Consider the following 21,008-nt stretch of genomic DNA (forward strand, 5'->3'; position numbering starts at 1 on the left):
TCCTTCCTGAACACGTTTTCAGTGTTACGTGTTAAATGAGCGAACGAAGCGAATGAGTCACGGATGTATGTCCCATCAAAACCTGCTGCCAAGAGAACAATCAGAGGACACCCGAAAGGCCCCATGAGCCCCTCTAACCCTGGCGCAATTAGAATCTCATTAGCAATTAGGATGTTTTTACGGCATGGGTTTATTTTATAACCTAGCATGATTAGCATGGGCTTTTAACGATCAAAGTTTACCACAGTACACAGACATGAGGAGATGTTCAGAAGACCACCACAGAAACTCCACCTGAATATCATTCCACAGAGGGTTATGTACTCCACCTGGAAAAGGAAATTTACACTTGGATAAAATGCAAACAACATTATAAAGGAGGTTTGAGGGAGCCTTGAGGCTTTAGAAGTTTGGTGGGGTTTGTTTTGGCAGCGGATAAGTAAATCAGTAACAACCTAAATATAACTGCAAGAAGTCGAAACTAGAAACATCAAACCAAGCTGAAGTGTAGATGATGAAAGATGGTTTGATAGAGTTTTGTTGCAGGTTTGAGAAGTTTGGAGGGTTTTGGGTGAACTCAGACAGGGTTGAGGATAGCTTGAGGATGACTTGAGGATACTGGTGAAGTTTGGAAGGGCTTTGATGGTTAAAAATGACAGTTGTTAGGGGTAGACGGGGAAAGTCTGTGAGGCAAATGAGAAGGAAGAAATGTCAAACACTTCAAATCAGTTACAGTCCAAATATATATCCAGAAATAGTAGAAGTTAGAAATGTCAAACTGTAGAGAATGAAATTGAGACCAAGCAGGGTTTTGAAGGAGAATTTGTACAGTCATTCAGACAAAGACTGGAGGCAACATCAAATCATTTACTCTCCGAAAACATTTCTTTAGCAATACAGCTTTCATCCAGACTGAACCAAGCAGAGCTTTGAAGGAGATTTGGGGTAGTTTGGGAACCTTTGATCTGGTCTGGTTTTCAGAGTTTTTGTATGGTTTTGAGTCTACAGACTGAATGAAAAAATGAATTTTGTAAGTGAAAACTTTGTATTATTTATTTTTATTTATTTTTTATTACTTAATACAAAATATTGTATAGAATATTTAGATTTGTTTTCGTATATTTTATTGTTTATTTGGGTATTTATAGCTCTTACATCATTAGGAGATATGCGTCATCAATAACGAACACAGTAACAAATTATGAACAAATTCATGGTACGAACAGTCGTTTGGATCGTAACTCGTTCGTAAGGTGGGGAGACTCTGTATTAATAGGAGACATTGAAGGATTTAAAGGACAGTTTTTGGGTCCAGTTTGGAAAAGTTCTTCTGGCAGATAACAAGCCACATCAAGTTGCCAGAACCCAGTTCAGATATATCTTCAAAACTGAGCATCTAAAGACTTCAGAAAGTTCACACCAGCTGAACTAGAGATGATGAAACCAGAGGCTTGATCCCAACACCTTGATCATGTTAAGATTTAAAAGATGTTTGGTGGAGCTTTTTGAACCTGCAGGAGGTCTGAGAGGATTGTTTCAGATGTTTGAAAGCGAACTTGTAGTAGATAATAAACAAGCAACATTTAGTTCCAGCTAGAAATTTCTAACCTTCAAAACCTAGCAAGAACATTTACACCTGGAGTTGTAGCAGGTTGAATCTTTTCTTAGGTTAGTTGGAAACATGTTCACGTTTGGTGAGTAATAAAACAAGTGACCTTTCTGTCATGCTGTCAAAGTCACCGTGCTAAGAATGGAAAGTGTCGAGGGGCAGGATGGTGAGGTATGTCGACTGAAAATATGTGTGTGTGTGTGTGTGTGTGTGTGTGTGTGTGTGTGTGTGTGTGTGTGTGTGTGTGTGTGTGTTTTCATGTCTGCAGCAGGTACAATGATGAATAAAGAACCTCAGCACTCAGAGCTCAGCCTGTCGACACACTCAAGGTGGTGTTACAGCGAGGGCAGATAGAGGTGTGTGTGTGTGTGTGAGTGTGTGTGTGTGTGTGTGTGTGTGTGTGTGTGTGTGTGTGTGAGTGTGTATGGGGTTATTAAGCATAAGGATGTTCTTGAGGGGTTTCAAAGTTTTTGTTTGGTTGAAGAGCATCAGAGTGATTTCTTTCCAGGGTTGTTTGGGTGGGGTTTGGGTTTTGAGAGATTCTTGGTCGGGGCTGGAGCTGAAATACAGCACTGTGTGTTCAGATGGAAGATAAAATTGGGGTTTTGAGGTAGTTTCAGTTTGGAAGTTTTGAAATATTTTGGATTAATGTTGTAGGTATGTTGAGTCACAGGTGGTGTCTGGGATTTTTGATGAGGTTGAAGAAGGTATGTAGGGATTTGGGGGTAAATATCACACATTTGGAAAGGGATGGTGTGTTTTTTTTACTGTGGTTCGTATTTGCGTAAAGGAGAAATTATTTTTAAACATTTAAAGACATTTGAAAAAAGAAATAAAGAAAAGATTGGGAGGTTGCTATAATTTCTTTGGAGATGGGGTGGAGCTTGAGAGATGGTTCTGGCCTTATGGAGATGTTTGGAAAGAATGGTGTCAGTTTTTTGTATATAAAGCAGAGATTATAGAAAGGGGTATAGTTTTTTGCCAGTATGGGGTGACGTATACAGATGTTGGTATTTTTTCAGAGATTTTGGGGCGGAGTTTGGAGGAGATTAATACATTTTAGAGGTGTTTGGAGAACTTCAGGGGAGCTTTATTTTTTTTATTACTTTGGGGGCTTTAAGGTTGTTTGGTGAAGTCGGGGGTAGTTGTTGAGGATTGTTTCAGGGTTCAGACAGGGTTTTCTAAATGTTTATGGGGTGGTTAGAGGAGGGGCAGTTGTCCTCGTTGTCCTTCCATCATTTGCTTTCAACAGCTCCATGGTTCTAACTGAGAGGACGCATGACTGTGTCTATTAACAGAGCACAGGATTAGAGCATTACTGAGGGCTGTGAACTCTCTCTCACTTTCTCTCTCTTTCTGTCTCTTTGTCTTTCTTGTCTTTCCTCCAAAAGCTGCTCTCTTCTGTTAAATACTCTCCATCGATTTATGAGTTTTCCGGAGTTTAGCTCGCAGGCGTTCTTGCTAATTTGTTGGATTAAACATGAGATAATTTGAGACTTTAATGAGAATAAGTTCCTCTGTCCTCCTCATTCTTGCTTTCTCTCGTTCTCACAGAGGCCCCGCTGTGTGTCTCATATCCTCGCCTCATCTGTCGTTCTGATTTATACGTTTTCCAAAGGCTGCCATGTTTGGCACTTTGGGTCAAATCGTAGCTTTTTTTTTTCCTTTTCTCTCGCTTTTCTCTCTGGAGTTAGAGAACAGAAATGAATCCTGTCACTGATGGCTTTACCTGAAAACACTTTCTTTGGTTTAATTGTTAAATGTTAGAAATCGAGTCAGTTTTCAACATTTCCATTAAGGAAAATAAAACCAGAAGGTCTGGTGTTGAAATGCAGCTCGTTGCAGTAACAGAGTAGGTAATGAGTACAGTATTGTGTATTTATTTTCTGGTGTGTGTATGAACAGTGGTTTTCTTTGATGTCGGAGTATAAAGGCAAAGTCAAGCACAATTTTAGTTTGAAATCTCAAATTTCTGGTTTCTCGTGTGCTTACACATTAGATTCATCACTCCTTTTTTTCTTTGAGCTGAAGCACTTTTGAACTCGTTCTGTTTGTTGCTTCGTGGGTTTTGGGTCTTTTTGATCAGCGAATTGCGTGTTTATGGAATTGGTGAATGTAACTCTGTGTAATTAGAGTCTCTGCACATGGACAGTTTGTTAAAAGCTTAAAAAAAGCTACCGGATGCGCTGAAGAGCTGAGAACTTTACAACGTCATGAAGTTCTGTGCTAAAAATCAAACAGGTCAAATTTCTGATCCAAAGCACCCTCAGTCTCATCGACCTGATCGGATCGACCTTGTTTTGACCTTTTTTTAAAAAAGGAAGAGAATGAGCATTCCTGAAACTCAGTGTGAACTCGGCCCCTGCCTCTGCCTCCTGCCCCAAAAGCCTCAAAGGCACTGAAACGGAAGCCCAGCAGTCAGATAATGGGGGCCGGACAACTCGAAAACCCGGGGGTCGGCTTTTGTTATGCACACCAACACGCTTTCTGAAGGAGAGACGTTAGAGAAAGGACGTGGGATCGTTCCCGTCCTTATAGAGGCACTAATTACCTTGGTGGGCGTGACCGAGACATCAGCTCAGACGTCAATCTCTTATCACGTGACCCACGTAAAAGTCTGAAAGGTTATATTAAACATCAGCAAATATTTTTATAGAAAAGAAATACTTTACAATTCCAAACATATCAAACATTAATGTGACACCCAGTCATGTGTTTCCTCAGAATTATAATATAGAACACATTTCAGGCTGATATCTAAAGTCAAGTCAAGTTTATTTCTATTGCGCTTTTCACAACAGACATTGTCTCAAAGCAGCTTTACAGAATTTTAACAGTTAAGGTGAATGTGTGCATTAATCCCTGATGAGCAGCCATGGCAACATGTCTAAAATTAATCCACGCTAATTCAGTGCCACCACGAAGAAGATTCTTTTCTTACAGCAACTTACAGCTTCACCTCAGACACTGGAGACTCCTTCCATAAACATGGCTCTATCATCTTTTTTTATCTGTTGATGTAAGAAGAGAAGAGAAGAGAAGAGAAGAGAAGAGAAGAGAAGAGAAGAGAAGCACACAGAAGACCATAAACTTCACCAGGGTTTGTTTTGTGCTCGATGTGGGTTCGCTGCTCATTGTATCTGGAGACAAAGCAGCCTGACTGCAGAGGTATAAAGCTATTGTGATGTAGTGAGCCACACAGTGAACGCACTTTTCACCCGTACGTCTCTCCGGTGTGTGTTGAGTGAAACGACCATCATCAGCACGGCCCTGTGGGGAATTTTCTTGCATGTTGCTATGACGCTCTGCGCAAATCATGCCGCATCCCTGAAGGTTACGTTACCCGGGATGACTGCTGCTGACTGTTATCTTTCTCTGGAAGTTACGTTTTAAACCATAACATTTAACTCAGAGTTTAAATGCTAACACAAGATGGTATCATAAAGTTTTGACTCGCTCTGTTTACAAGAAAGTATCACCTTCAAAATAGTACAGTAATACAGTGCTCCCAGTGCTCCCAGTGCTCTTCTGGAACGTGTCCTGAAAGTCTTCTTTTCGAAGCGTGCCAAAACAGCACCAGTTGCACGGCTCCCGATGTACACTGGACCATGTCTTTTGGCACATCTGTTGGCGTGTTACAAAACTAGTCTCTAAACTTTTTGATACCACCTCCTTTTAAATATTTTCTGATGTCAAAGTGTGTGATTCAGGATTGTGGGATTACAGTAAATAACTTGCAAAACAAGAACATAAACCTACCTGATCACAGCCCTGTTTTGGAGCCCTGCTCTGGAGCCCTGCTCAGCCCTGCTCTGGAGCCCTGCTCAGCCCTGCTCTGGAGCCCTGCTCTGGAGCCCTGCTCTGGAGCCCTGCCCCGGAGCCCTGCTCTGGAGACCTGCTCTGGAGACCTGCTCTGGAGCTCTGCTCTGGAGATCTGCTCTGGAGCTCTGCTCTGGAGCTTATTAGATTATCAGCCAATCAGCAGTTGTTTCTCAGACTACAACTGCAGTCTACTGTATATAATCCAGATCATAACCCAGAGGAATATCACTAATCATGGTTAATGAAGCACTGCTTGAGTTTCATTTATGCTCTGCAAGTTTATGTGAAATGTTTGGATGGACAGCTCCTCGACTATTATGCACTTCTCTCTGGATGGGTCTTAAACATCTCATTAATTACTGAAGTAACCACATCCAGAACATTTTCCCCAGTTCACAGCACTGACAAGGCTACTTTCTGGAGCTGTTTATTCAGTATTTCACACTAGCCAGTGAGATAAAAGTGACATTAAGCCCCGCCCTTTAGTGGTTTATGTCAGAATGGAGAATGGTTTGAGTTGCAGATAAAAGTTCTTTAGCACATTTGGCACTCTGGTGTATGTGAAGTGTCTCAAACCAGCCAATCCGTGAGGTTTCTTTCATAAGCGTCACATTTATTAACATTATATATTGTATATAATAATGATATTCATTATATTCCTATAAAATACTATATATTATATGAAACCATATTATATTTTCACACTGCATTGCACTGGGATGCTGTAACTGCAGCTACTTTTTGTGTTCTGATAGTATAGCTAGCTAGCAAAACATCATCACAACACGCAGTGTGAAGGAGGAGCTCATCCATAATGTTTTCAATTAAAATAAATCTTCTGAAATTTTTGGTTGTTCAGAACTAAGTTTAAAATAGAGTTTAGGGCACACACACACACACACACACACTTACACACAAGTGGGACTTTCCTCTCAAACCGAGTCCACGTTAATTCATTACAGCGAGGAATGTTCGTGTGTCATGGCGGGTTAAAACCACACAGGTTTTAGCGTTGCGAACTCAGCCACGTGTTTAAGAAGGAAAAACAAAAATTCACGCTCAATCACGTTTAAAATATATCTCTAACTTTAATTAAGATCACTGTACAGACCATGTGACAGGCCCGCACGTGAAGAGAGACAGGTGTAAAAACACTAATCCCGGAGCGCTATTAGGACGATGGTTAGATTAATCATGGTCCCACTGATGTGAAAAATCTAATGGAATGAGTGAAACGAAAACAAGCGAAGAAATTTCAGCTAATGAAGTGCTGGCAGTGAGTTCTCCTGGCCTTCCAAATGGAAAAAACGTCTGAAAGTATGTGCGAATGAAGCGCGTGGTGATGGCAGCTCAGAGGAGGGAGCTGAACCTGGAAAAACCTTTCCTGTAATACCAGTAAACGTGATCACGTCCCCGAAGACACGCAGTGATCAAAAGTCAACAAACATGGTGACCGTCGCAAGCTACTGAGTCTTACAGCGGTTTTAAACGTCTTCTCTGTGACTCTCCCCCACCCCCACCACCTTACCCCATACACACACACACACACACACACACACACACACACACACACACACCACCACCAGCCTCCATTACACTGGGATTGAATTTAATCACCTTTGGCTTGCGCTTGCGTTCGGTTGATTGCTGCGAGTAATTGCTTTGGCCCGGTGCTCAGCACAACCTCGCTGATTTCATCACCATCGTCTACCTCTGTTCTCATTACACAGGCTTTTAAAATAATTATAATAATAAAAATAAAAATAAAAACTCATGCTGTTGGACGACGGAGCTCATGGCCCACGGCTCACTCTCGACTGCAGAATCCTAAAGCGCATGTTCAGCTACAAAAACCTGATTACAGACGAGATCAAAACTTCCTGACGTCAATAAAACAACATCAGAGGTTCGATAACAGGAGTTATAAGTGAACCATGGTTTGGGACGGGACCAGAGACACTGCAGAGCTACAGACATCTCGAATTCAGAACTGGGAGTAGAGAGAGAGAGGGAGAGAGAGAGAGAGAGAGAGAGAGAGAGAGAGAGAGAGAGAGAGAGAGAGAGAGAGAGGGAGAGAGAGAGAGAGAGAGAGAGGAGAGAGAGAGAGAGAGAGAGAGAGAGAGAGAGAGAGAGAGAGGAGAGAGAGAGAGAGAGAGAGAGAGAGAGAGAGAGAGAGAGAGAGAGAGAGAGAGAGAGAGAGAGAGAGAGAGAGAGAGAGAGAGAGAGAGAGAGAGAGAGAGAGAGAGAGAGAGGGAGAGAGAGAGAGAGAGAGAGGGAGAGAGAGAGAGAGGGAGAGAGAGAGAGAGAAGAGAGAGAGAGAGAGAGAGAGAGAGAGAGAAATGCTTAATCTGATCTTCTTTCCTTCCTTAGTTTTTACCAAATTCTTCATAAAGAGCAGCACTGCTGAGTTCTGGATTGTGATTGGTTAGAAGTCAGGCGGTGATTAATTCTCTATGTGAACGCTGACCAACCGCATCAGTACCTGACTTTACTAACACCCTTGTAGCTGAATGAGTACAAATCTCCATAAAATCTCTTAGAACATCATTCCAGTAGAGTAAAGTTTATTGTGTCAGTAGATGGAGACTCAATGTGGAATGAGATGTTTAAAAAGACGCAAAAAAAAGATACCTAGCAACCTTATGCTCAGGTGTCCACAATATTTTAACACAGATCAGCTATAACATTATAACATTATAACGTTCTGAGCGGTGAAGTGATGAACTCTGATGATCTTCATCATGGCTCCTGTTAGTGAGTGGATTTATTTATTAGGCAGCAGGTGAACATTTTGTCCTTAAAGTTGATGTTAGAAGCAGGAAAATGGGCGTAAGGATTTTAACGTCTCCAAAACTGCAGCTCTTGTGGGATGTTCTGGTCTGCAGTGGTCAGAATCTATCAGAAGTACTCCAAGGAAGGAACAGTAGTGAACTGGCGACAGGGTCGTGGGGGACGAGGATCATTGATGCACATGAGGAATGAAGGCTGGACGTGTGGTCCGATCCAACAGACGAGATCCTGTAGCTCAAACTGCTGAAGAAGTTCATGATGTTGATGATCGACAGGTCAGGGAAAGTGGGACTAACACAATATTAGGCATGTGGTCATAATGTTATGCCTGATCGGTGTGTGTGTGTGTGTGTGTGTGTGTGTGTGTAAATACACACATACATATATATATATATATAGTCTGTGAGAGAAGAGCGGATCAGGAAGATCTATATGATGATGTTTCAGCCCTCTTATAAATCGGCCGTATAAAATTCTGATTGTTTCATAAACCGTGTCAAGGTTTTTTTTTTATTTTTTATTTCCACATCATCTCCCAGAGACAGACGAGGCTTAAGGCTCTCACGGCACTGTGATTTGGAGCGGATTACAAAGTGTAAATATGAGGTAGGATCAGTAATGAGGCGAAGCTGCAACGCAGTTCTCACTGTCGTTTACTGTAAAACCGAGATATAAAAATGCTCCTTCGTAATTTTAGGGAAAACGAGTCTATTGTTATACAGATTGAGGTTTTATTGGTTTGGCAGATCAACTGAGCGAGAGAGACTTCAAACCAAGTGCACGGCCGAGCAGCTGAGGGGGTTCAGGGTTCATGAGATTTGAACTCACAATCTTCTGGATCCTAGGACACTAACACCTAACCATGAAACCCGGAGCACTGCATTAGTCTTCCACAGAAACAGATTTCTCTCTGTAGCAAGAGTCCGAAATGTGTGTCATAACAGTTGCAATGGTTGTTGTTGTTTTAAGGTTTGAAATTCAGAAATAGTTAATAGTTAATAATTTAGTAATATGACACACAGATATACATTACATTTTACAGTCGATATAAAAGGGTGTGTGTTGGATTAGGGTGTGGCACAGAGTTGTGCTAATCACACTAATCATGCTAATCACGCTAATTGTGCTAATCACGCTAATCAATGCTGCCTCAGATGTTTTAACAACTTCATGTTTTCATTTTTGGAAAAGAAAACACAAACACACACATACTAATCGATTAGTTTTCAGTCTGCAGGCATGCATGTGTGTGTGTGTGTGTGTGTGTGTGTGTGTGTGCGAGCGCGCGTGTGAGACGGAGAGCCGCTCTTCACGCTTAACTGCTTCCATCAAATTATTTTTACTAGATGAGGTAATGTAACGTATTTAGAGCCAAATAACGGCCTGTTATATAGTGCTTTATATGTGTGTGTGTGTGTGTGTGTGTGTGTGTGTGTGTGTGTGTGTGTGTTGATATTCAGCTAAAAGTTTCTCGATCCGCTCCAAACCCTCGTTGTTTCATTTCTCTGCGAAAGGAATCGTGTGCAGTGTTGGAGCTGATGGATGATGGGAGTTTGCTGCGGCGGTGATTTATTGGTCGGTGGTGCGAGCGCTCCTCGGCTCATTCTCAGCTCAGAGTGGAGTTTTGACAGTTAAGAGAAGTCCATCAGTCTTTACGCAGCTTTGACCCTGTTCATGGGCCACATACATCAAACCCCAAACCCACTCCCCACCCCTCGCCTGATATATACACACACACACACACACACACACACACACACACACACACACACACACACACACACACACACACACACACACACACACACACATTACCACACACACACACACACACACATTACCACACACATTTATATTCCTGCTCCGACAGGCGCTACACCTCCGAGTCAGCGCCCCACCGGGACACATCCGTCTGGATCCCGAGCTCCAGAGCTCACAGTGTCCCCGAGCACATTCTATTACATCTATATACAAATATTTAAAAACATTTTTAGCATACAAAATTTCCTGAACAACCTGAGAGACCTTAATCTAATCTTAATCTTAATTTCTTTAAGACATTTTATCAGGAACATCTCCAAAAAGGTAAACAAATAATAAAAATAAATAAATAAAAGATTTTAATTATTTAAACTTTTCCTGCAAAACAGAAATAAAACTTTCCTCCAAATTTTTCAAATCATCTGAGGATTGTGAAATGTTTTTAATGCGAACATCAAAAATCAAAAAAGCAAAACAAAAATTCGTACACAACCTCTAGAGAGACAGAGGAGCTTCAGAATAGCAAAAATTTAGAAGGAACGTTGTGCTCAGATATTTTGTACAAACTGAAAAATAATCTGTGATTTTTGAGAAACATAAGGAGAATCTGAGAGAAAAACAGAGCTTTGGCTTTTCTCATAGATAAACATTTCTCCTAAACCCTACTATGCCTCAACGTTCCTCCAGCGTTCCTCCAGAGTTCCTGTGTTCCTCCTTGTTATTTCTCCCCTTGTTCACGCTTCAGCTCTCTGCGTTCTGGACGCTTGGTGCTTATTATCGGAGTTGGAATGGTGCTGAAGCCTCGGTCAGGAGTTCACTAGACTATAAAACGTTCACTTCCTCATCGTGATCAGTGGATTGAGGGTTTGGACAGGAAGCCGAGCAGCTGGAGAACCACCAGGACACATCTCGCTAATGTCGTGTGAAACACTAAACTCTGTAAACTGCATGTGTGTGTGTGTGTGTGTGTGTGTGTGTGTGTGTGTATGTGTTTGTGTGATTGATAGTTAAGAGAACTTTCTGTCTAGAACCGAGCTGTGGGTGGGTTCTCCTCACATGATGCAGGTCAGGGAGTAACCTCGCCTTTCTTCTCACAATGAAGGATTGTGAGATGTGGACTACATCCAACATCCTTAACCGAAGCTACGCATTCATGAGAGACACATTATCAATAAAAAGATGTAATGTTGCTGAAACGTTACTTTTGGAGCGCTGAAGCAACTGTGTTGGATATTTAGAGGAAACTGTGTTAGCAATGTTTTCTTTCATCTTAGTGAGAAATTAATAAACTCACAGCAGATGTCAAGAGTCAAAGTTCACCTCTTGCTCCTCCTGCATTACTGATTCACCACTAAACAGCCAATCAGAACACTCCGTCTCCAGTCACACTTCTTCAGGACACTTTGGACGGTGAAAAGAACAGAAGGGAAATAAAACCCAACAAAGCTTTTCTGCACGCATGAATCGATTCAATTAATCCGAGTCGTTTAAAAGAGTCGTTTGAAATAAATCCTGTAAAAGAGGACGAGGACGCAACAGAGGGACAAAAAGCTCAGGCTTTCAAATCGATTCGCGTCATAAAAGGCACATGTGAGACGCTGAACCGAGTCTAACACATCTGTATCCAGCCGTTCAAGCTTAAAAAACAGACTGAGGAGAAAAAGAAGAGTAAGGAACAAGGAAAAGGAGGAGGAGGAGAAAAAAGTGACGGAGAGAGAAGGAATGTTCATATGGAAGAGCTCCACAGCAGGATGATGGAGATGAATCTGATGTTTCGCTGCATGATTAGAGTCAGACCAGAAAAGCTCTTCATGGAAGTCATTTCTCATCAGCATCTCATCATTAGCACTGCATATTTCCTTCCTCGTGTTCTCCACATCCAGCTTACAGAACCTCACAATCATCTCAAGAAACCATTTAGATTCTACGATCCCTTGGGATAACTCAGCTGGCTAGCGTTTATTTTTCCTCTCTCACTCTCTCACACTCACACACACTCACACACACACACACACACACACACACACACACACACACACACACACACAAAACCATATGCAGACCCTTCTTCATCATTACCATCAACTCTGACTAGCCTCAAATAAATCACTTTATAAACAGCAATAACAAATAAATAATTCATACTTTACGCATAAAACATTTCCGGATACAAAATTATCCTACCTGCCGCTAAGTGCCGAGTTTTTGCTAACTGTGTCACTGCTAGCGAGCGGAAACAGACTTTTCAACAAACTATCCTACACAATGCCAAGCACGAGCTATGCAGAGTTTAGCACATGCTAGTTAACAGCTTGTTTCATTTCCATTTTGCTAGCTTCCTATTGCTAACTTTTAACAGTTTTCTATAACTAGCTACATTACCACAGAATAATAATTAAACATTTTATAAATATTTTGTCTGTGACAGATTTGTGCATAACTAGCCCACATAATGCTAAACGCTGTCTTCTCAGTTGGCAGTCTAACATTTGTTCACTTCAGAAGGTTTTTGATTGCTAGCTCTCATAATAATATTATTAATAATAGCTATTAAATTTATTTCTGCCAAAGTGTCGGATGTATCCAATATAACACCCAGAACACCCAAAACTAGCTCAGGTAATCACAAGTAAGTGCTGTTATACAGCTAGCTAACCCTCGCTACTTTTTTGGGAATCTTGCATTATATTATAGCTAGCTAACATTCTTCTATCTTGAATATTTCTGCTAGCTAGCATTTATTAAATATGCGTTAATAAAATAACTTGCTTTATTTTAAGTGAATTTTCATCTGAATGTTATGGATTTGCCTGAAAAGCATAAGCTAGCCAAATGCTAAGATAAGCAACGTTAGCTAGCTTAAGGGTGTTTTTTGCTAATCAGGAATCCCAGCTACTGTAGTTGGTAGCAATTAAACTGTCAACTCTCGGCTCTGTCTCAATGTGTCTGCGTGGCCGAGCGCTTCTCTCACCTTGCTGCAATGTTTTTCCAGGCGCATATGCTAACGTTTAGCATAAAAGCAATTCTCTAGTTAATTTAGTCTCAAGAGGAGTAAGAGAGAGAGAGAGAGAGAGAGAGTTTGTGTATGAGCTGTCTTGTATGATTGAGAATCCAAGCCTCGATAATTACTCGTGCAAAAACCCTGTGGGGGAAATTAGTTCGCTCGCTAACAACACTCGCTTCCCGAGCTATAAATGAACAAATATTTGCCAAAAATAATTTTTAAAAGTTTAACTTACTGCTCAATTTGCCGACACACAAAGCTAGCTGGCTAACACAGCTACACAACTGCTTATAAACATCACCGCTGAGTTCTGGACTGTGATTGGTCAGAAGTCAGGTGATCATTAATACTCTACAGCAGCTAAAGTGCACATGCAATGTTTTCTGTCAGTTATTTAAAATTCATGGAAGGAGTCTCCAGTGTCAGAGGTAAAGCTGTAACTTTGGGACAGAGGGTTTATGAAAGAGAGAATAAAGAGAGACTGGTGAGAGACTGAGCGTTTATAGCTGCTATAACGTACGTGACAACAGAAACTAACATGTTTCACAAACTCTATGTAACTCTAACACTCTCTCTCTCACACACATGGTGTGCATTACAGAAATGAAGCAATGTGATTAGCACTACACTCGCGGTGTGTCATTAAAATAGAAAGCTAGCCTGGAATAAATGGATACGATGAATAAGAATAAGAATGAATAAAAGAATGCAGAGAACAATGGCACGCTGCACTTTTTTTTCTTCCCTATCTGGGTTGTGTGGTGTTATAACTCATCACTCCGGACACTAACAATGAAAATGTTAGCATCGGGTTTCACGGGATTGTGGTGTAATACATAATTAGCCGTATATATTGCCTTATTTTCTTTCAGAGCAGCCTGCCAAGGGACGATTAGCGCTGCGGGTGAAACCAGCCACCTCACTTCACCCCTGGATGGACCGTTCCATTCCGACTCACATGTAGGGGTGTGTGAGGGTTACAGAAATGAGCCGCGCCAACGTCTGTCTCAGGCCTTCGATTCATCCGAGGGATTTCCTGATTTGCTGCACTTCTTTTTCCACGTCCTCTAAACATGCTGATGGAGATCAGGTGATCGAGTTGACACGATCAATCCTCACCTCTGTCGCATAAACCTGGTGTACTTTACAAAACCCTGAGCCAAGCATGTGTCGGAAAAATCAGTTAGGAGTGAGTGCTTTCTCTCTCTCTCTCTCTCTCTCTCTCTCTCTCACTCACACACTCACACACACACACACACACACACACACACACACACACACACACAGAGTAGGCATTTAAGAGCGTTTAAGGTCTATCTATCTATCTATCTATCTATCTATCTATCTATCTATCTATCTATCTATCTATCTATCTATCTATCTATCTATCTATCTATCTATCTATCTATCTATCTATCCGCATCATTTACTGTGATTCCATTCCAGCATGTTCAAATGTAAATGGGCGGAGCTTAACTGCACAGTGTTTAATGAGATACAACAAAGGCTTTTTTTACAAAACCACGCCCAAATGGGGTGTGGTCATATGGTTGGGATCTAGAAGCTGGGGTGGAGGTTACAGAGCATTGTTGAAGATAACTAACAGTGTAAATTGTAAATAATGTTCCAGTGTTTTTGAGTGTTTATATAACAGTCTCGGTGTGTGGATGTTTTGAGTTAGCGTCAGACAAGACGTGGAACTCACTATGACCTTGAGGGGTGCAAAAGAAGGTCACCAGAATCCCTGAATCCCTGTATAGAGTGTGTAAATAATTTGATGCTTATACAGCAATGGTTTACTGAACTGCTCTGATGATGATGATGATGATGATGACAGAAGCCCTGATGATATCTGGATGCGGTTTTGAAGGTCATTACAGGGTATTATGGGTTTTTTTCTTGCGGTCAGGCCCTGAAACGGCGTCTCTGTCTCCATGCAGATTTTAATTAAAGCACAACAAAGGCGGTACAGAGACTCTGATCGCTCGCCGCTGTGTTTATGAGAGATGCTCTTGGGCTCGGATGTCTCTGAACCCCAGCTGTAGGAAAACTTGTCCTCACAAAGCTGCCGTTTGTGTGCGGTTTGGGGGGAGTGAGGGGTGAGGGGAAGTGGTCGCTTACACACGCTATCAAAAACACAATCACAAAAGCAAACAAACAATCAATCAAAGCAAAGCGTGCACACACAAATTCCAAAGAGACAGAATTCTGCGGCCTCGGGATACAGTATGAGACGGAGACATGGTTTACATTGAGCAACCTGGTCTCTCTCTCTCTCTCTCTCTCTCTCTCTCTCTCTCTCTCTCTCTCTCTCGCTCTCTCTCTCTCAAGCTACTTTTTCTTTCTTCCAGTTCAGTGTCATGCAGTAAACACTGAAGTTATTAAAGCTTTGGAACAGAAGACAGAAGGAGAGACAAAGGGAGACAGAAGAATAAACAGAGACAGACAAAGAGTGAATGAGACAGATAGAGAGACAGTGAGACAGATAGAGAGACAGTGAGAAAGATGGAGAGACAGTGAGAGACAAAGTGAGAAAGATGCAGAGAGAGTGAGACAGATGGAGAGAGAGTGAGACAGATTGAGAGTGAGCCAGATGGAGCGAGAGACATATTGAGAGACAGAGTGAGACAGATAAAAAGAGAATGAGACATATAGAGAGGATTGAGACATATACAGAGTGAGACCGATGATAGAGAGTGAGACAGATGGAGACAGAGTGAGACAGGAGAAAAGAGAGTGAGGGAGGGATAGAGAGGAGTGTGACCAATGGCAAGACAGTGAGACAGAAGAAAAGACAGAAAAAGAGTAATACAGATGGAGAGGGAAAGGGGGCAGATGGGGAGAGAGTGAGACAGGTGGATAGAGAGTGAAGCAAAGGAGAAACAGCATGATACAGATAGAGAGGGAGTAAGACCAATTCTGACAGTAAGACAGAAGAGAGAGTAAAAATGAAGAGAGAGTGAGACAAGATAGAGAGAAAGAGTGAGGCAGATGGAGAGAAAGAGTAAAGCAGATAGAGAGAGAGAGTGAGAGAGATGGAGAGAGTGAGTGGGACAGATAAAGACAGAAGTGAGACATATGAAGAGACAAAGTGAGACAGATGGAGAGAGACTGAGACAGATTATAAACATGAACTATGATTGATTTAACCAAGATCATATTTCAGATTTTTCACAATTTGTATTTTTTCAGCCATGTACAACCATAAATGAAGGACCCCATTACATGTCTAACGTGTAAAACGTGTAAAACGTGAATTGAGATTTCAATGTGAAACATGGTGTTCAGCTGCACGAGTCTTTTAGACGTTTGTTGTCCCACAACTGCGCACTTCATGTAGCCCACATGTTCTGTCAGAGGTCAGAAGGTGTTGATTAATTCTCTATAACAGCATCTCACATCTCACAACTCCACACCAAAACAAACTCTTCCAAATCAAGAGATATTCATCATTTCCTGCAGGTTTGATTTCCTCCTCAGACTTTACTCCACTCAGTAGTCTGCACTGCTGAGTTCTGGATTCTGATTGGTCAGAAGGTGTTGATTAATTCTCTATAACAGCATCTCACATCTTATAACTCATTATTATACTGAATACCTCATCACAGCATCTCACATCTTATAACTCATTATTATACTGAATACCTCATCACAGCATCTCACATCTCACAACTCCACACCAAAACAAACTCTTCCAAATCAAGAGATATTCATCATTTCCTGCAGGTTTGATTTCCTCCTCAGACTTTACTCCACTCAGTAGTCTGCACTGCTGAGTTCTGGATTCTGATTGGTCAGAAGGTGTTGATTAATTCTCTATAACAGCATCTCACATCTCACAACTCCTCAAAAGATTTCAAAACTTCTCACAACATCTTAGAACTTCTCACATCTCACAACTCCACACCAAAACAAACTCTTCCAAATCAAGAGATATTCATCATTTCCTGCAGGTTTGATTTCCTCCTCAGACTTTACTCCACTCAGTAGTCTGCACTGCTGATTTCTGGATTCTGATTGGTCAGAAGGTGTTGATTAATTCTCTATAACAGCATCTCACATCTCACAACTCCTCAAAAGATTTCAAAACTTCTCACAACATCTTAGAACTTCTCACATCTCACAACTCCACACCAAAACAAACTCTTCCAAATCAAGAGATATTCATCATTTCCTGCAGGTTTGATTTCCTCCTCAGACTTTACTCCACTCAGTAGTCTGCACTGCTGAGTTCTGGATTCTGATTGGTCAGAAGGTGTTGATTAATTCTCTATAACAGCATCTCACATCTCACAACTCCTCAAAAGATTTCAAAACTTCTCACAACATCTCCCAACTCCTCACAGCATCTTATAACTTTTCACATCTCATAACTCCTTATTATACTGAATACCTCATCACAGCATCTCACATATTAGAATTTTCACTTCTCACAACTTCTTACAATATTTCACAACTATTCACAACATCTCACATCATCTCACAACATCTTAGAACTTCTCACATCTCACAACTCCTCAAAAGATTTCAAAACTTCTCACAACATCTTAGAACTTCTCACATCTCACAACTCCTCAAAAGATTTCAAAACTTCTCACAACATCTTAGAACTTCTCACATCTCACAGCTTCTCACATCTTCTTACAAACATCTCCCCACTCTTCATAGCATCTCACATCTCACAACTCCACACCAAAACAAACTCTTCCAAATCAAGAGATATTCATCATTTCCTGCAGGTTTGATTTCCTCCTCAGACTTTACTCCACTCAGTAGTCTGCACTGCTGAGTTCTGGATTCTGATTGGTCAGAAGGTGTTGATTAATTCTCTATAACAGCATCTCACATATTAGAATTTTCACTTCTCACAACTTCTTACAATATTTCACAACTATTCACAACATCTCACATCATCTCACAACATCTTAGAACTTCTCACATCTCACAACTCCTCAAAAGATTTCAAAACTTCTCACAACATCTCCCAACTCCTCACAGCATCTTATAACTTTTCACATCTCATAACTCCTTATTATACTGAATACCTCATCACAGCATCTCACATCTCACAGCTTCTCACATCTTCTTACAAACATCTCCCCACTCTTCATAGCATCTCACATCTCACAACTCCTCAAAAGATTTCAAAACTTCTCACAACATCTCCCAACTCCTCACAGCATCTTATAACCTTTCACATCTCATAACTCCTTATTATACTGAATACCTCATCACAGCATCTCACATCTCACAGCTTCTCACATCTTCTTACAAACATCTCCCCAATCTTCATAGCATCTCACATCTCACAGCTTCTCACATCTTCTTACAAACATCTCCCCAATCTTCATAGCATCTCACATCTCACAACTCCTCAAAAGATTTCAAAACTTCTCACAACATCTTAGAACTTCTCACATCTCACAACTCCTCAAAAGATTTCAAAACTTCTCACAACATCTCCCAACTCCTCACAGCATCTTATAACCTTTCACATCTCATAACTCCTTATTATACTGAATACCTCATCACAGCATCTCACATCTCACAGCTTCTCACATCTTCTTACAAACATCTCCCCACTCTTCATAGCATCTCACATCTTATAACTCATTATTATACTGAATACCTCATCACAGCATCTCACATCTCACAGCTTCTCACATCTTCTTACAAACATCTCCCCACTCTTCATAGCATCTCACATCTTATAACTCATTATTATACTGAATACCTCATCACAGCATCTCACATCTCACAGCTTCTCACATCTTCTTACAAACATCTCCCCAATCTTCATAGCATCTCACATATTAGAATTTTTCACTTCTCACAACTTCTTACAATATTTCACAACTATTCACAACATCTCACATCATCTCACAACTCCACACCAAAACAAACTCTTCCAAATCAAGAGATATTCATCATTTCCTGCAGGTTTGATTTCCTCCTCAGACTTTACTCCACTCAGTAGTCTGCACTGCTGATTTCTGGATTCTGATTGGTCAGAAGGTGTTGATTAATTCTCTATAACAGCATCTCACATAGACATGCAGCTGCACCTCACAGGTTTATATAAATACACTCTGATACATATGTCCGAATATATAAATATATGTATGTGTGTGTGTGTGTGTGTCAAACGAGAGAGAGAAAGTGAGAGAGAAAAGGAGGAGTGTAGCACAGATTTATCTGTCCTCTAATGTGGAGCAGCACTCATCATGGGGCCAAGAGGAGGATGTGTATACACACACACACACACACACACACACACACACACACACACACACACACCTACAGAAGGCTGCCTCACACACTGTGCTGTCTCACCTCCACTCCACGTTGTTCTGACTGATGGTTTCCTCCTCACAGTTTTGCTCTATTTATTTGAACACTGAGGTCACGACCCCTGCAGCTGAAGCCTAGATAAGTTTGGAGCTCTCACACACACACACACACACACACACACACACACACACACACACACACACACACACACACACACACACACACACTGTATTTATGACAGAAAGGATGACGGTGTATCCTGGAACAGCGTGAATCTACAAACGAGTTTAAAAGAAGAACCGATGTGGCACTTATGGAAGGTTTAGGATGATTTAGATGTGTGTGTGTGTGTGTGTGTGTGTGTGTGTGTGTGTGAGATAGACACAGACACAGACGGCTCACTGTCTGTCTGCTCACTGCAGTTATTAACCCTGATACTCTACACGACTTTACATCTAAATCAACATCTCAATAATGTAGTGCTCAGACCTTCATCACCTGGTGTCCATCAGGCCCATAACTTTATTACACTGTTACTCCATTATTCTGTTACAACGTTACTGTGTTACTCCAGTGTGTGTGTTCCTGGTGAGATGAAATGTTGTTGTTTTTTTCGATTTATAGTTACATTTTATGTTTCTGAGATGAGTTGAGTTAATTTTATGTAGGTTTCCATCAGGAATCAGGAGTAGCATCACACAATCTCACATCTTCAACTTTATCTTCACTCACGTTGCTCACCTCTGCACCAGGACCAGGAATTTCACTTAAACATTTCTTAACATTGTGGCATTTCTGGACACGCCGACTTTCAATCACTAACAGTTTTGAAAGAGGTTTTCAGTGCTTCCTCCACTCTCTTTGTCACTGTGAGTTAACATAGAGTTAGCTCCTGAAATTAGTCAATCAACACACACACACACACACACACACACACACACACACACACACACACACACATATCTCAGCAAGAAACTACAACAATACAGAAGACCAAAGCTTCAATCTCCACCTCCATCCACACTCACATCATCTGCTCCACATCTTTCTCCCATGTTCCGTAACTCTCATGGTTCCTGGAGCGTGTGCTGGAGCCCTGGGTGAAGGAACTCATCCAGAAGAAAGGTCCTCAAAGGTTCCAGCAGAAACACAGGCAACTATCAAGTCATGTGCACTACATAGAAATCTGAAAGAATGATGGTGAACAAAGACTTCACAAATATTTACACCACTTCATAGCATCTCACATCTCACAGCTTCTCACATCTTCTTACAAACATCTCCCCAATCTTCATAGCATCTCACATCTCACAGCTTCTCACATCTTCTTACAAACATCTCCCCACTCTTCATAGCATCTCACATCTCACAGCTTCTCACATCTTCTTACAAACATCTCCCCAATCTTCATAGCATCTCACATCTTATAACTCATTATTATACTGAATACCTCATCACAGCATCTCACATCTCACAGCTTCTCACATCTTCTTACAAACATCTCCCCAATCTTCATAGCATCTCACATCTTATAACTCATTATTATACTGAATACCTCATCACAGCATCTCACATCTCACAGCTTCTCACATCTTCTTACAAACATCTCCCCACTCTTCATAGCATCTCACATCTCACAACTCCACACCAAAACAAACTCTTCCAAATCAAGAGATATTCATCATTTCCTGCAGGTTTGATTTCCTCCTCAGACTTTACTCCACTCAGTAG

At 41.2% G+C, this 21,008-nt stretch overlaps 1 long non-coding RNA gene across 1 annotated transcript; it reads right to left on the minus strand.

Moving 5' to 3' along the window:
- Positions 1 to 19,771: 19,771 nt before the first annotated feature.
- LOC124393924 lies at positions 19,772 to 20,474 on the minus strand. The gene is made up of 2 exons (XR_006927407.1): positions 20,306 to 20,474; positions 19,772 to 20,169 (listed from the first exon to the last, which is right to left on the minus strand). It is a non-coding gene; the product is annotated as an uncharacterized LOC124393924 (long non-coding RNA).
- Between the last annotated feature and the right edge of the window lie 534 nt (positions 20,475 to 21,008).

Source organism: Silurus meridionalis, chromosome 11 (assembly GCF_014805685.1).
Source record: "Silurus meridionalis isolate SWU-2019-XX chromosome 11, ASM1480568v1, whole genome shotgun sequence".
NCBI classification, from domain to species: Eukaryota; Metazoa; Chordata; class Actinopteri; order Siluriformes; family Siluridae; genus Silurus; species Silurus meridionalis.